This window comes from Alligator sinensis, unplaced genomic scaffold (assembly GCF_000455745.1).
Source record: "Alligator sinensis unplaced genomic scaffold, ASM45574v1 scaffold940_1, whole genome shotgun sequence".
Classification (NCBI taxonomy): Eukaryota; Metazoa; Chordata; order Crocodylia; family Alligatoridae; genus Alligator; species Alligator sinensis.
Window position 1 is genome coordinate 38,269 of NW_005842177.1, and position 14,193 is coordinate 52,461.

The window sequence follows — 14,193 nt, forward strand, 5'->3', positions numbered from 1 at the left end:
AGAAAGTTATAAAAAAAAAAAAGGAAAGGATGTAATTTAAATAACAGTAAATACTATAAAATTGACTTACTGTTAGACTCCTCAGTCATGTAATAGGAAATTCGGATTGCTTTGCACATATATTTTCATAAGTAACGTCTATTCATTTAATAATAGCCTATATATAATAGCCTGTTTCCTGGTCCAGTTTAACTTATAAAACCAAAAAAACTTGATAATTTCACTATTTCTATATATTATGTTGCCTTTGAAAAACGTGAATAAAAAGCATAGATTTTTATTGGGAAACCTAGTGATAGATTTTGATTATTAACTCTAATCTTAATGGTCTTTAATGGCCATATATTGAGAAAGTGTGTGTTTTTTATATATATATGCTCGTGTTAGATATTAATGATTTGTATTAAAGTAGCACCTACAATCACAACTATGTTCAAATCTGCAGTGTTATAGGCACATGTATGTCTACCTTTCTTCTTGTCTGGTAAGACTATATTTGCCCTGAGGCATTATCCCTTTACATTATGAAGATAGATAAAACAATAGAAAAAAGCAGCAGCATTAGTGTCCCCATTTTCCAGATGGGAAAATGGGGCAGAACGTGAATGTGTTATCCAGGCTTATACAGTCAGTCTGTGCCAGAGTGGGTGTCTTAACTAAACCACCTTCCCTTTGTTGATGCAATGTTTTCAGACATGAAGGTAAAAAAAATCTGCTCCTTAAAAGAATAAAAGGCCCTGTCCCTGACCTCTCTGTTTGTGAACAGAATTTCCATTTGTTGAGTAGGCAATAGTAAGCCAGGCTACAAATACAGAAGCAACAATGTAGCTGAATAAGAGAGAAATAGGCTATCGACAAGAATTTTGCTCCGAAGAAGTGTTAATTTTTTTAAAGGAGAGTGTATGAAATCTGCTGTCCTTAAGACAGTCCTAATCATTCTTATGTCATAGTTTCATTGGTTTAAAAAAAGGTAACCCATTGTATCTTACATTCAGTTTTTATCATGAGGGATTTGTAAATACAGTATGTCAGATTCAGCCCTTAGTTACACTCATAACCCTATCAGTGTGGCTGTGAAAAAGCAACTAGGGACAGAACAAGTCCCACAAAGTTATTTCTCCAAGACAAATATAGATCTCTATACAAATTTTGACATACCTAAGACTGAAGTGTTTTTAAATTGCACAATAGTTTCCTCAGGGTTCCAAGGACAACTTGGAATAATTATCAACTTTCTTGTTGAGGGGAATAAAAACGGAGAAGTGCAACTGGGTGATGTAGGTGTACTATTCGTATTAAAAGTAATAACATGTTCAGCCACTGTTGCTCTGTTGAAAGGAAAGCTGAGTGAAATGTAAAAGAACATTCTGTCAGATTGTATTCAGTTTCATTGTTTTCACATCTACTTCAGGCAATGAAACAAGGATTCTTTCCCTCTTCTACAATTTTCTTGCTCCCTTTAGACTTGCATGTACTGATTCCTAGTCTGATGGAATAATAACTACCAAGGTTGTTCTCCTTCGTGAATGTCTTCATCGATCTGTGCTCTTGGAGTCACATGGGCTAGGTGTTTCTGCATAGCTACCATCTCTGCATTTCATGAAGTTTTTTTTTTTCCAGCAGGGCATCTTGCAGAAAAGAAAGGTCCATACGTGACACTCTGAACTTGAATTCTTACTTTCCATGCAATCCTTGGTCCCTTGGTGCATGACTCCAAGAAACAGCATGCATGGAAGCAATATACATGAAAAAATTGCAGTGCCTAGGGTTGTTTAAAATAAATTTCAGTACCTTTTTAACAGGATTTGTGCTTAATGTTTTTAGAAGTTTCCCAGATTCAAAAAATCAGAATGAGGCAGTCCAATGATTGGCAGGGCAGTTATTCTCTGGCATTTCTGAAAGAATCAAGATTCCAGTGGTCTCAAACAAGTAAATTGACATTTTTGTCCAACCAAAAGTGTAAAAGAAAAAGCTTTCATTTCAAGCAGTTTGTTTTAAAATAAATTTGAAAGCATATTTGCTACCAAAACTCATTTTAACTCAAGGAATCTCTTTTTTCATTTTTTGGAAATGCCAAGGGACAAGACCTTTCAAAACTTTGGCTATCCAATCATGGGCCATTATTTGGGGATTTTGTTGTTGTTGTTGTTGTATAAGTATAGATCTTATTTATATTTTTATTTGCTATTTGTTAAGCTGTTTTGCTTTTTATTCTATGGTGCCCTCAGCATTTTGGGGGGAAAGGAAACATATAAATCTAATAAATAAATAACACTATTATATTTTCTTAGATCTGGTTAAAAAAAAAAATCAGATTTTGCTTCCCACAATACAATGGTATTTCAACCCTTTTTTTTTTTTTTTCAATTTTACCCAGATGAAAAGTCCAGAATAAAAATAATTTTTATTGACCAATAATTTTCATCAATATAACCTGCTATGTTGCCTTGATACAAGATGTCTTGTGACTCTGTTTCCCCCTTTGGTTGAAGATCTGGACTGGACTACTTTTCTTAAACTGCAGTCTCTCATGGCTAAATTGTTGCACTGTATTATGGAAACATAATGCATTGAGTGAGCTGTGCCTGTGCACAGGAAACAGATGTATTAAATCTAAATTGAATTGTAGCAGACTGTCTGGCAAAGGTTTGCAGCAGACTGCATGCTCCAGGCTGGAGTAGTCTGCAGGCTTGCAGGGACTACAGTCAGCTGCAGGCAGTCAGGAGTGACTGCAGGCTGCTTAGGAGAACTGGACCAGCTGCAGAGGATGATTAGTTGGCCATAGGAAGTTAGACTCCCAGGGAAAGAAGCCAACATGATGGAGATTGAGAGGGAGGGGGTGCTTGGCTCAGTTGGTAGCAGAATGGAGGCAAGGACTCCCAGATTCTGGCAAAAGACCTAGGGTGGCAAGGCTACAGGCAGCAGCACCGTGAGGCTGTGAGAGGGAACTCACTCATGGGAGAGAAGGACTGTACTGCAGTGCTGAGGGAGCAGCATGAAGCCAGCTGCACCGTCTTGGGCTGGAGAAACCCCAGGACTGTGAGTCCCTCTCTGTGGACTATGCTATGTATGTTGTTGAACACTTATTGAAGTAGGAAGTTTTCTGTGGGACAAGTGTACCCAAGAAACAATGGACTATTTGAGTTAAGCAAATCCCCAAACCCTCTACAGGAATCTCAAAACACCACAGTAGGTGTCACAGATACAGTTCTAATATTGAACTGACCTCCCAGCAGGTGCCATGACTAGAGATCTAATATTGAACTGACCCTAAACCCAATAATTCAGTTAAATTCTAAGACTGATTTTCATCTAGCAATGAAAATATAAGTCCTATTACTATTGTTTGTTACATTTCCAACTATCAGAGCTCAAAATCTGCCCCTGGAATAAATGGACTGGATAATGTGATGAACAGCATAATAAAACTGTGAGACTGAAATAATTGAGCAAAATTAATGTAATATACTGTGATCTTAATTTGATGATGGACATTGATAAATGGAAGAAGCTACATTTTCAAATATTTATTTATTCAGGTTTACTGCTACGCAGCTTCAAATGGATTACCTTTGGTAGCCAGCATCTCCCTCTTCATATGATGAGAGTTCTACATGTGTGTGTGAGAGCAGGAGTCATGCCATATTATTTTTAATTGGTAGGTTTGTAGTTCATTGTGGTTTGGATTAGTGATCAGATGGCTTGTTTTGTTTACAAGACTATGTAGTTCAAGAGTGGAATAAATGAAGTAAATTCCTTCTGACTTCAATGGAAACAGAACTGAGCCAATGCTGAGCACTCTTAGAAGTCACACCCTGAAAGGAATGTGTGATTTGGCTACAAAACACTGGCTCAATCTCTGTTATAAGAACTGAAAATGCAAAGTATACTAGGATGTATGTTTGAAATTCCTGCTTCTGAATGTAAGCTAATTTTAAATAGGATAAAATAAGAATATCTTGCCTAATTATCTCTGTCTTGCATAATTAATTTACATTCGACTTCATCTTTCTCTGAAGTATTTATCAGCTACTGAAATAAGATGACAAACATGACTGACTAATTTCTAGACAGAAAGCCGGGCAGGTTGGCATCTTATATACTTACTTGTTCAGAGGCACATGAGCTTTTGTAGAATACAGCCTACTTTGTCAGATTCTATCAGTGGGGTTGCAGAGAGCAGGGGTACTAAATAGGAATATGGCTTTGCAGTGGATCTAGATGCCAGCTCTGAACATCCATTCATAGCACCTGAGGGAGTAGGCTGTAGTGTATGAAATCTCATACCTCTTAAAATGAGTTAGTCTATAAGGTGCCACACTGCCCTGTCTTCTGCCTAACCTCAGGTTAACATGACTGACTCTCTCTCTCTAATGCAGTGTCTGTAACCAGATGTTGCATTTCTCCTAGGAGAAGGATTTTTGTCTTGGAATCCTATAAGCATACATGTCCATTTCCCTGCTTCAAGTACTTGCGAAGTATGAGCAATAAAATGTGGTAATGCTTTTTGTCAGGACTCTGTGGTGTGCACCTGTAAAGTTATTGTTGGTCAATTCAGGGACAGCCTGTCAGGCTGTTTGCTCTTGCTGACCATGAGATAAGACATCTGTTTACAGCCTATGTGGTACTGTGACATGAATGACCACTGTAATGTCTACAGGATGGTCTATGATCCATTAGACAACTAATTACAATCAATGGAACGTATGAATTCAGGAGAAAGTCTTGCTTCACCTCCTCTTTGTGCATTTCCCTCAGCCCCATCCTATTCCTTCAGTTTAGCATTTCACTTTTTAAAAAATATTCATGGAAAGCAGCTTGGAATGTTAAGAGCCTCAGAGTTGCCAAGTTCCCTCAGGCGTGCTGAAACATTATCATTTGTGCCTTTGCTACTTTTGTGCTATTGTCACCCATGGTGGAATAGCATTCCATAGGCAGTGCTACTTATCAGCTGACATAGAATGAACTGTGAATGCTTTTGTCTTCCTTTCTATAATGAAGTTACTGCAATAGTGTCTGGAGAGGACAGAAGCAAGCTGAAACGTCAAGGACAAAATAAGGAGCAGAATATAGAAAAAAAAGAGTTTAATAACCTTTCTCGTAATGTATGTACATTCTTGCCTCTTGTTTCCTTGCCCTGACTTGGGATTACTTCACAGCATGCAGTGCTACTGCACTCTGACAAAGGGACTTACTGAATTCTCACACTTCTGGAAAGAAATCATGCTTAGTTTTTCCAGCTGCTTAGTTTTCAGATGAGGTGTTTAAGAATGGGGAAAAAAGGAGAGGGCTATTATTTGAGAAAGTCTTGACTCTGAATTTCTACCTAATATTTACACTTTTGAATTTCATAGCCTTGATTAGATGCAGGTTTGCAGACTTAATTTGGTGTATGGTCAATAGAAGTTACTATCCAGGGCTCTAATATTCTCACTTAAATTAACGTCCCAATTCTTAAGATGCAATCAATAATAGCAATGCAGTATATCTGACTGTCTTTGTAGCTCTGGTTACCTGCCAGTTAATATCTATCACTGATTCAAACCTACAGGAATCCATACAGATATGTGGGTGTTTTCTGGATGTGTTAAGTGCTCACTAAACTAGGTTGGCCACCCATCTGAAATTTCTTAAACTAATGCAACCTTGTTTGACTTGAGGAACCTTTCCATAAATGTTGTAAACTGAGTAGCATCCTGTTTCAAAAACAAATTTATTACCGGGATTAGCTCCTTGCAGAGAGGCTGGGCACTTGAGATGGAGCAGTGGCTAGGCAGGGAAAAGCATGAGCCTGCACTTGTCTCCCCACACTTACTTATCTCCTTACACCCTGTGGTACCCTTTAAAAGATTTCATAACATCCCAGGGTGTCTCAGCACCCTAGTTGAGAATTACTGGGTTAATGTATGAAATGCAGTTCATACATTTTCAAGGATTTCGGTGTGATATTTTCGAGGGCACATTATGCATCATATTTTCTTCCATGTTATGCTTTTGTTGCACACTAATCTGGGAAAGGTCCTCCCCTGGTTTGTTTTAACAAATGACTAGTCTAGTCTTATGTAAACACCCAGCCAAATGAAGACAGAAATGCCAATGGACTTCCCTGTCGTATTAGTTTATGACCTCTTTCTTGGTTATCATTTAAACTTTTGATTTAAATACATTGCCCCACAGTCTCAAACATGAAAATATTATCTTAATATGTGTGAGAGTGTTTTTCTGTATCAGTTACTGTACTGACATTTCACTGTAACAATAGGTTCAATATTTTGGACAGACTAACACTGTGTCTCTGGAAAATTAGAGTTATGAAGTCCAGTAGAACTTGTTTGTTCTTTATATGCTTCCAAAATGTGCATTGGCAGCTTTTATGGGTAAGTAAAATAATTTCTTGAAACAGAAATCATACCACCAGATAATAGAAAGCTGAAGAATAAAACAAGTAACCAGGATGGGGGGGGAGAGAGATGTGGTACAAATCAGTGATTGAGCATTAGCCTTTGACATTTATCGTATTAGGCTTATGGCATTTAACATGCACTGTAGAGTCCCTGTAGTGTTGGGGTAAATCTCTGTCAGAGAAACTAAATCTGCTACATGGCTTTTACAAAATGACAAGGAACAAACAGAGATGCCACCTGTATCCTGAGATGAAGTTTATTATCTTTACTGCTCACCCATTTAGAAGACTATCTTAACGTTCCTGAAGTTTGCCTCTCCCCATCATGGTAATTAAAACTGTTATGTTTGGTTGGGTTAATTAAGACTCTTTTACATGCCATTTGTTATTCTGTTTTCACAGAGATACAAGTGAAAAAAATTATGCTGCTTTCTAGGGCTGCTTTCAACTTTGGTTGCTAAATCGATTTGGAGGAGATTTGACCCGATTTGGCAGCTGAATCTCTGAATCCGAAATGAATTGGGAGACCAATTAAAAGCTCCGAATCATTTTCTGAATTAATTCAGGCAAGATTCAGAGATTTGGGCAGTCCCCATTTGCCACTGCAGGTTGCTGGGCCCGGGCTCTGTGCTGGGGAGGGGGGGAGGCTGGAGAAGAGGGGAGGGTTCCATGGGGTGACCCCTGCCAGACCCCACCCCCCACCTGCTCTCCAAGCCCCATCAATGGCTGCCTCACCCAGCCCAAGTGTCCAGGCACTTTGGGCGGGGGGGGGGGAAGCCCTGCACTCACCAGCTGCTGCAGTGGCCATTAGGCTCTCTGGGGGCTCATGGCTGAGCCCCTCCCATGCAGTGCAGGGCAGGTGAGGGTCACAGGGATTTCCCCCCAGCCTGGTAGCAGCCAGTGAGTGCGGGGCTTTTTGTTGTTGTTGTTGTTTTTTTGTTTTTTAAGTGCCAGGATCCCGGGGCCAGATGGGGCAGCCATTGACGGGGTTGGGAGAGCAAGGTGGGGATGGGGAATGTTTGATTCGGAGATTCAGTTGATTCAATGGTGGATGAATCTCTGAACTGGATTTGGCCAATTCGATTCAGGACAGTGATTCAAATCGAATCACTGTCACCTGAATCGGCCCAATCCGTAGCAAATACTAACTGCTTCACACAGGCCTACTGCCTTCTCATATTAGGCAGCAAGCTTCAGAAGCAACTGAATTCATTGGAATTGTTAAAAAAATAAAAAGGGTTTCTAAGATCTTAAATGGAAAACTAATCAAGGGACTATATGACTAATACATATGGACTTTCCAAGTGTCACTTATTGTTTAGGACTCAGCCCGCCATTCCCCACCTAAGAATATACTTTTTTCTAAAGAGAAAGCATAATCGGCTGGGATCAAGGACATGGCCTAAGTATGGACTCTTCAACTAGTCTTTTATTTAGCCCTAATTTTTAACTAAAGCATCTCCTTTCTGTGAAATCAGATACAAAAAAATGAAGATGAAAATAGGACTGCTAATTATTTCACACTTAGAGTAGAAGTTTGACTAATGCAAAAGTTGTATTTAGTCATGATTAAGGGGTGTAGGTTGCACCAAATACCCTGATGGAAAATATGTAGGAGAGACCAAACAACAACTGCGCACCAGAATGAACGCACACCGGAAATCCATCAAAGACAGAAATACCCAATTACCGGTGGGGGCACATTTCTCACAGGAGGGCCACTCTCCCTCCAATCTCTCAGTCCTGATCCTCAAGGGAAACTTACACAACACTTCCCAGAGACGAGCCTATGAGCTCCATTTCATCAACCTGCTGGATACTAGAGATCATGGACTAAACATAGACATTGAATTTTTGATACATTATAATCTGCCTGGCAACTGACTCCCCAGCCCAGTCCCTGGCTTCTTTACTTTTCATTCCGTCCAGGAAGAGCACACACCAACTGCTGAAACTTCTTTAGCCTGACAAAGGGTTTTTGAACTCGAAAGCTTGCCTAATAACTATTCTCCAACCATTTGGGTTGGTCTAATAAAAGATATCAAATTCACCCAAGGAACCTTGTCTGCCTTGTTGCTTAAAACACACTTTAGCTTCTGTGCTTCTAAAAACATATTTTGAATTTCTGTATTTTTATTTAAGGGAAATTAGTGTTTACGGTACAACTGCCCAAACATTGATGCAGAAGCTATTGGACTTGGCGCTTAGTAGCCAGGATTTAAACAGACCCAGTTAAAGCATATGCAGACCCCAAAACGGTGAGCAAAACTTTTTATTTAGGGCTATATCCTGAACCATTTGATACTGGGCATGTTGATGTTGACTTGAATGGGATCTGGACTGAGCCATTATAGGAGTAACATTTGACAGTTTAGATGAATTGGTATGGTTTAAGGCCACAGTCCTGCGCAAACATACAGCTATATCCAACTTTTCAGATGAGAATTTCTTGTTCCTATTCACAAAAGCCCAGCTCATTTAGCTGTTTAAGTCTCCATAGGACCAAGGACTATTTGGATATGCAAGCATAAGTAATTGGAGCATAAGCATTAGAGTGGATTAAAAATTGGATATGTATACTATGGGGAAATATCCAGTTTTTGCCATTTGATTTGAGGGGTTGGATGCTTACTCAGCTAACAGAATTAAGTCCTTCAAACCTTGCCAATGGCTTACTTGTAAAGTGAACAATACCATGATTTCCATAAACAAATGTTAACGGTAATTTGATTTAATTTAAAGAAATGTCACCACCCAATTATGGCAATTGATGGTCAGATACCCTTAGAAAAATGAAAAATGTGTTTACTTACAGACAAATCAATCTGAACAAGTATTTCAGTCCTGATTGCAATGATTTCAAGATTGCATGCTGAAATAATGTTAGCAAAATAAAAAGGCAAACAGCAATCCTTTTTGTTTCATGAAGTCTGAACATTTTTCTATTTTACATATTAACATTTAGTACTGAGAATGTTGCATGTGCAACTTAAATCTATTTATTGCAACCCCACAGAGTTGTGTGGAGCTGTATAGGTACAACTAAAGGCAGAAATTGGTGGGATTTATAATTCATATTTCTTTTATTTCTAACATTTTTCATCTGTGACCATAACTTTTTCCCACTAAGGCAGCTCCTTTATATTTTACAGCTGAGGAACCCGGGCAAAACCTTTTGAGACTTACATAAACAGCTTCTGTCTCCTTAAAAATCACTGACCTATAACTCAGGGTGGCTGGACTTCAGGCAAGTCATTCAATCTCCCCATGCTGAAATATGAAGATAATAAATCCTGTCTCCCAAATTTCCCCCAAACCTGAAACCCTACATTTTGCCCATCCTGCTTTTCTCTTTCCTGCATCTTGATGTGGCTTAGAAGATCTTTTAATTACCAAATAGGACTTAGCCAGCCCTCCATTTTTGGCACTACACATGCCTTTCTACATTACAGCTACTACACTTACCCATTGCCTGATGAGAGTGTGAATTAGTTCAGGAAATGCAGTTATTGCATACTGAGGAGTGAAGAAAATAATGCATTTATCAAGACATGCTTTGTTAAAAGTTTAGAAATGGCTGACTATAATTTACATTAGTTAAACAGTCAACAATTGCCTACTGATACCTCACAGTTATCTGTATTGTTTTTTATATTCTAATTTCTCTCTCCAACTTATACCCTGCTTTCTGCATGTCCTTTCCTAGCATCTGCAAAAGTGAGCTTCAGCTCATGGAAAGTTGTGCTGCCTCCACTCCCTCCCCCTGCACACACCCCCATCTCCACTCTCTGAGACACACCTCTTCAAATGGAGACTACTGTATATTTATTTTTAATTTCTCCTGGTATGATGAAGTACTTGCTTGACTAAAAGTGAAAGTAGTTTACCAGAGTCTGAGACACTAGGATTTCAGAAAGCTTTTGCTCTGACTTATTTATTTATTAATTTATCCCCCCCCCGCCCCCAATCTGAAATCCCTGATCCATGGTGAAAGATCTAGCACTCTTATTTCTGTCCTTCTTGTGAAAGCAAAAGAATGAGAGAACACCTATGTTCATTGGTGATCACAATGTCTAGCTTAAAATTAAGTGGAATATAGTGAGGGTACAGAAATGTATCTTGGAGGGATTGAACAGACAGTGTTAAAACTGACTGTTCTGTAGAAGCTGTCAAAGTCGCAAGTCGCTTTAAGACAAGGTAGGCGACATAAATGTACTTAAAATATTCACTGCAAATGTGCTTATGCCATATTATTGGATTTCAAAATAAAAATGAGCATGCACACATTTTAATGATTATTCTGATCTTGCTGTGAGGCCAATTGCCATTGCATGCTTGTTCCTGTTCTACAACTGACATTGCTCTGTCCAGTCTCTCATCCCTTATATAAGCATCAGATTGTTGGGTTTTGTGCTGCCTGCTGCCTTGGCAAACAGGCAGTTGTATAATTAAGAGGGCAGCTAGCATATTGTTGATATTTATATTGCTCACCATGGCACTGACAGCATTTCCCACCCCACGAGAGTGTGGTTGGCAGGGTAATATTGTAAAAGGGTGACTGCGTACCTAGACTTCATGTAAAGTAATGCAGGTGCAAAAGTATCTTGTATGTATATTAGGCAATGTAAAAAAAGGGGTCAAGGTCAGATTTGTGTAATTGATATTTGGGGATTTTTTTGGTCAAACTGAAAAACCAAAAAGTTTTGTTTTGGGTGGAAAATTGCTGTGTCTGACCTAAAGATGAAATGTATTTCATTTGAATTGTCCTCATTCTGTTTTTCATATTAAAAAAAAATAAAATTGGAGTTAATTTGGAAGGAATAATTTTAGCATAAAAATGTTTCATCAAAAGATGAAACAGTAGTTTCAATGCTTTCATTTTTTCTCAGTTTTACAATTAGTATAAATGGTCACTTAGTGTTAACATATAAAACACCTAACATTTTATTTGAGCAAGAGAAAATTTTTTCAATGATTTCAACCACTTGCAATCCAGTTTCTGTTACTTTATGAAAAAGTGTATACCAGTAGAGGGAGAAGTTCAGTCCCTCATGGTTGAAGATAGTCACTCCTACAGATCAAGTAAAGGGTTGTAAATGAGTCTCTTGACAGCTAAGAAGGCCAATCCTAGAACCACAGACTCCCTGGCAAACACCACAAGCAGTGGTTAAAGGGAAGGTTGGACCATGGATTTCTTGGTCTTTTTTCCTTTCCTTCTGTCGTTTTTCTGCCTCCAGGACAAATTGGTTTACCTCAAAATAAGATAAATCTTTTCTCACAAGGTGTCACCCTGTAGCCCTAGTAGCCTGTAGGCTAGTTTTTCCCAATTTGTGGTATGTGCCACACTTCTTCATGTTTGCCTTGAGGGTGTCCTTGAAGCATTTTCTTTGCCTCCCTGTGTATCCTTTGTCCTTGGCTGAGTTAGGAATATAGCAGTTGTTTTGATAAATGTACATCAGACATGTGTGCACAGTGCCCTATCCACCACAACTGACGTGGAATAATCAGTGCTTCCATACTAGTAGTGCTGGCATTGGTGAGGATGCTGGCATTTGTGCAACTATCCTTCTGCTTTATGCCAAGGATCTTCCGCGGGTGTTGTTGGTGATGGTGTTCCAGCTTTTCAGATGGTCACCCAAGCTTCACAACTGTAGAGAAGAGTTGGTATTTGTTCAACTTCTGATGTCGTGGTTGTTGAACACATGATGATTCAGTTTTTTGAAGGCACATCTGGTACATTGGATTGTATACTGGATCTTCTTGTGTAGCAGAAAGCCCCCTTTTCGTCTTGCCTGCATTTGTTCTCCCCTCTTTGGATATGTTTCTCTTCTTCTACCTTTTCTTTCTTCCTCTTTCTTTCACTTCAAGATAAGGAATCGTGTTTTAAAATTTGGATATGTTCATTTTGTATCTCCCCTTGTATTTTGGTATTTTTTATCTATTTGTGTGCCATGGCATTACTTTTGTAGCTTATATTTTATACTCCTCACCTTTCAACTTTCAACTAAATGTGTTTAGTTTCATAAGTAAGTTATACATTGTAACAATGTTAACAAGGGCAGGAGTCAAACTGCTGCTTCCCTGTATCAGGCTGGTCCCTGAAAGAGCGAGTGAATCAGTGATTGAATGTGTAACACAGTAGCAGGCAGCAATTAACACCTGGGAAACCGCAGATCAACCAACAGAAGAACTCAATAGAAGACAATGTAGCAACCGGGACATCTCTAAATGTCACTGATCAAGGGCTAGAAGCCCTGGCCTGAGTTAACCAACGCCGGGGACCAACTTTTGGGATGAATATCTCCAGATCAACCGCTCCCAGAGCCCTATTCAAAATTCATCAATGGACTCCCAAACCTGCACGTACATGTGGACAACCCCTGGGGCTGACAGATGCCATCCAGTAGCCACTGAGGGGGAAGTCCCACGAGGGTCAACGACCCCTGGATTGGGCAAACCTGAAAACTGGGGAGTCACCAAAGTCTGCCAAGGACAAATAAAAAGCAGTGAAAAGTGACCCTCAGCGGCGCCCTCTTGATCTCCAACTTGACCAGCACCCGACCTGTCCAGCCAGAAGGACCAGCCAGCGACCCCCTTCTGGAGGATAACACCATGCTGAAAGAAGCCTCAACGGCAGACTCCAGCACCTGTGGGATAGGTATACCTGACTCTTGTAGCTTGCTACTGTGTGTGTGCATGTGTGTGTGTGTGTGTGTGTGTGTGTGTGTGGGGACCAGCCCCAAGATTTATGATTTAACTTCATTATAGTGCTTCAATCCGCTTAATAAACCAGAATTTTAAGGATCCCGAGTTGGACATTTGTAGACAACACTTTGTTGATGTTGGCCTTCCTTGAGAGATGGCTGCCAAGGTATGCCAAGTGTTCAACATTCTACCGCTCTTGTCCTTCAATGAGGATCTTCGCTGGAGGAGTTGAATGGCCTGAAGCAGGCTAGTAAAGCACCTTTGTTTTTCTGATATTAAGGGTTAGTCCTAAGCACTGGTATGGTTGAGAGAAGTAGTTAAGGGCCGTTTGTAGGTCCTCTTCCATATGCGCAATGACAGCACAGTCATCAGCATACTGAAGTTCCAGAATTGAGGCCAAAGTAACTTTGGTTTTGGCACATAAATAGGAAAGGTTCCCATCTATCCTCTACTTGATGCCAGTGCCATGTGGCAGACAGTCACAGATGAGCATTTTGATGACTACAAGAAAGATGGAAAACAAAATTGGTGCAATCATGCAGTCCTGCTTGATGTCAGTTAAAATGGAAAAGGGCTCCATAGTGGAGCCACTGCATAGCATAGAGGCAGTCATATGGTCATGAAGGAGTCTTAGGATGGTGAGAAATTTCCCCAGGCAGCCACACTTCAATGAGATCTTCCACAGAGCCTCACAATTAACAGTCTCAGACTTTGGACAGATCAATAAAGGCAATATATAATTCCTGGTGTTAGTTTCAGAATTTTTTCTAAATCTGCCAGGCTGCAAAGAGCATTTCCATGGTGCCTCTCAATGGTCTGAAGCTCTATTGAGACTCGGGAAGGATTTCCTTGTCAAGAGGGAGCAGTCAGTTCAGCAGAATTTGAGCAAGGATCTTCCCAGAGATGGAAAGGAGGGTGACACCTTGATAGTTTCTGCGGTCAGACTTATCTCCCTTTTTTAAAATGGTGACAATATTGGCATTTCTTAGGTCAGTGGGAATTTCCTTGGTGCTCCAGATTTTGAGAAACCATGTGTGGAGCTTGCTGGTCATAGTTTCCCCACCAGTTTTGAAAACCTTAGTTGC